Source organism: Salarias fasciatus, chromosome 3, assembly GCF_902148845.1.
Source record: "Salarias fasciatus chromosome 3, fSalaFa1.1, whole genome shotgun sequence".
In the NCBI taxonomy this organism is placed as follows: domain Eukaryota; kingdom Metazoa; phylum Chordata; class Actinopteri; order Blenniiformes; family Blenniidae; genus Salarias; species Salarias fasciatus.
The window spans coordinates 28593063-28597105 of NC_043747.1; positions in this window are offsets into that span (position 1 = coordinate 28593063).

Genomic DNA, 4043 nt, shown 5'->3' on the forward strand with positions numbered 1-4043 from the left:
ACCCCGATGCCCTGGATTCCGGGGCAGCAACCAGACACCAGGGCGTGCACCGACCCAGGCCGCGGCAGCACGCCCGAGCCGACCGGCCCCCCCAGCCAGGTCGACCCCCTCACCCTCACGGAAGGAGAGAGCCCCCAGGCACCAGGGCCCAGGGCCCCCAGCCACACCCGCCCCAGGACACCCCGGCCGCCCGGACATGAACCGGCACCCGCCGACCCCGGCCCCCCGGGGCCCCCGCCCCACCGCCGCCAGACAGCCCCAACAACCGGCGGCCCCCCCCACCCCCAATCCAAACCAAACACGAAGACAGCCCCCAGCGAAGCTGCCCAGATCCCGACCCCAAGACAGTGCCAACCACCTGCAGCCATCAGGCCCCCCCACCAACAACCGACCCTCAAAGTGGAGAGGCCCTCATCTTCCCCTTACATTAAGTGATGGAGCTGATCACAGGGGACCAGAGGGAACCAGATTCAGCTGATTGATCCTCTGAACAGACAGACATCGTCTCCAAGCTGATATGATCTAATAGAAGATTCTTAAACTGCCTGATACTCAGATTATTTCTGGATTTCCAATTTACAAGGATAGTTTTCTTTGCGATGCACAAGATGGTGAGAACCATGTAGACAGAGTTTATCGACATGTTAATTTCACCCAGATCACCTAAAAGGCACAGTGTGGGAGTTGCAGGGATATTGCATGTGAACCATGTTGACAGGTCTTCACACACCTGAAGCCAGAACCTCTGCACTGGTGTGCAGGACCACAAGGCATGGAGGTAGTTGTCAGTCATGTTATCATTGCAATGTGAACAGATATCAGATTGTGATAGACCCATCTGGAACATCCTTCGTCCTGTGTAATGAATTCTATGCAGAATTTTGAATTGTATTAGTTGTATATTTGAATTCTTTGTCATTTTGAAAGTATTTAAACATATTTGTGACCACGCATTTTGGTCAAAGTTGTTAGATAAGTCAGCCTCCCATTTTAAGGTCGGAAGGAAGATTTCGTCTTCTACCTTTGATAATATTTTATATATCTTTGATAGCAACTTTGGGGAACTGAGGTTTAAGAATTCTTCGACCCCGAGAGGTAGCTGTCCCTGCAATTGATTAAAGGTATACTTTTTGCCTATGATAGATTTAAGTTGATGATATTCTAAAAATGCTGTGCTGCTGATTCCATATTGTGAGATGAGAGTATTGAATGATAGAAAGTTGCCATTTTCAATGATATGTTCAAGCTGGCTGATTCCTTTATTTCTCCACTGAGTGAAGTTGATCATCTTTTTGTTTTGCAGGATGTCCGGGTTGTTCCAGATGGGTGTGAGTTTACACGGGATCAGAGAAGATTTGGTTAGCTTTAGAAAGTCCCACCAAGCCATTAAAGAGGAGCTGATGTTGACACTTTTAAAACAGCGATGGGATTTGATGGTGGGACTGATGAATGGCAGGTCAGAGATGACTAGATCCTCACATAATGCTTGCTCTACATCCAGCCATGGCTCATCTAAATTGTTCGGTTTAAGCCATTTGGAGATATATTGCAGCTTGCTGGCTATAAAGTAATTACTGAAGTTAGGCAAGTCTAGTCCACCTCTGTCTTTAGTCTGTTGTAGCGTCTTTAAACTGATACGTGATGGTTTATTTTTCCAGAGAAATTTAGATATGTATGAGTCCAGTGATTTGAACCAGCTAGACGATGGTTTGGTTGGTATCATTGAAAATAAATAGTTAACCTTAGGTAAAGTCATCATTTTAATGGTGGCAACCCTCCCCATAAGAGATATAGGTAAGCGTCTCCACCGTAAGAGGTCATCCTCTGTTGATTTCAGTAACGGAACGTAATTTAGTTTTAAAAGTTCTGATATCCTTGGAGAAATGTTTATGCCTAAATATCTAATGTTTCCAGACTGGATTGTAGCATTGGGTATACTTTGTAAATCACAGTTTATAGGCATGGCTGTAGTCTTAGACCAGTTGATAGAATAGTCAGATATTAGTGAAAATTTGTCAATAAGTGTGATTGTCTGGGAGATAGAAGATGGAGAGTTCTGCAGGAAAAGCAATACATCATCTGCATAAAGACTTATTTTATGTTCTATCTTATTGTTAGCCAGGATCCCTCTGATGTCTTTATTTTGTCTTATAGCAGCTGCCAGAGGTTCGATAAAGATGGCAAACAGTGAGGGAGAGAGTGGACAGCCCTGTCTGGTTCCTCGCTGCAGACAGAAGCTTGGAGAAGTCTGCTCGTTAGTCTTCACACATGCAGCTGGGTTGTTATATAAGATTTTAATCCAATCTATGAAAGACGTTCCAAACCCAAATTTGGTTAATATTCCAAATAGAAATTTCCAATTTACTCGATCAAAAGCTTTTTCAGCATCTAAAGAGATAATTATGGATTCCAGATTGTGTATTGTAGCGTAATCTATTATATTAATTAATCTGCGCATGTTAGTGGATGAATGTCTACCTTTAATGAACCCTGTTTGGTCAGGATGTATTATGAGCGGGGTTACCTTTTCTATTCTTCTGGATAGGGCTTTGCTGATTATTTTGAGATCTACATTTATTAATGAAATAGGACGATAACTGGACGGAAGTGTGGGGTCTTTCCCTGGTTTAAGTATTAAAGTTATTTTGGCTAAGTTCATATTTGAGGGTACTGTTCGTTTATTTTTTATTTCCATTACCATTTTATGAAAAGTGGGAGCCAACATGGTCCAGAATTCTTTATAGAATTCTGCTGGATAGCCATCTGGACCTGGAGCTTTATTGTTGGGCATATCCTGCAGAGATTTATGGAGTTCATCCAGTGAAAGAGGAGAATCCAACACTATTCTATTTTCATCTTTCAATTTTGGAAGGTTAATATCATTAAAAAAAGTATTAATTTCCTCATCTGTTGTGTCTATTTGTGATCGGTATAATCCTTGATAGAAATCTCTGAAGATATTATTGATCTTGTCTGGGTCATGGCTGATGTTTCCTTCTGAGTCTTTAACAGCTGAAATCGTGTTTTTCTCCTTGTTTGTTTTTAACTGATTCGCCAGGAATCTTCCAGATTTATTACTATGCTCAAAGTTCTCTAAACGGAGTCGTTGGATCAGGAATTGAGTTTTTTTATCTAGAATTTCATTCAGTTCAAGTTTAGCTTTCCTTATATCCTTCAGTATGTTCTCTTGTGGGGAGACATGATAAGCCTCCTCCAGCCATTTAATTCTTAATTCCAATTCTAAAGTTCTTGAAGCTTCTTTCTTTTTCTTGTGTGAGGAGAAGGAAATTATTTTTCCCCTCATCACTGCTTTCCCTGCCTCCCAAAGAACACATGCTGAAGTATCTGGCAAGTCATTATTTTCTAAATATATAGACCATTCTCTTGTTAGATAGCTAATAAACTCTGGATCTTTAAGTAATGATGTATTAAATCTCCAGTTTCTAGTTGGTGGTTTATTCGTCTTATTTCTGAGAGTAAATGAAACTGGTGCATGATCACTTATGACGATGGGATGAATTTTGATTTCTGAGATGTCATTCATCAGTGTGCTGCTAGTTAAGAAATAATCTAATCTAGAGTAGGAATGGTGAACTGAAGAGAAGAATGTGTATTCTCTTGCAGTGGGGTGGTGAGAGCGGCAGGCATCGCAAAGACCAAAATCCTTCATGTACTGTTTCACAGTTTCTGAGGATTGCCAGAGTTGTTGACTTCCTGTGGTACTCAGTCTGTCCAACTTCTTCCAAGTCCTAGAGGGCATCACAAGGCTGGTCAAGGCTTATTTCCAGGACCTCCAGTTCTGTATTACAACACAGGCCAGTACAACTGCCTGGCAGCATCTCGAGATTAGCATAATGGCGGGCTGCACCATATCCCCATTGCCGTTTACCATGGCAATGGAGCTCATTATTCGAGCTTCCCGGTGGGTAGTTGGAGGGGAACGGCTGAAGAGCGGATTGCAACTTGCGGTAACGCTTCTTTTTACAGTACAGTAATTACCATGTATTAACATGTATTAACATGGTAATTGCAAGGTAAGTACC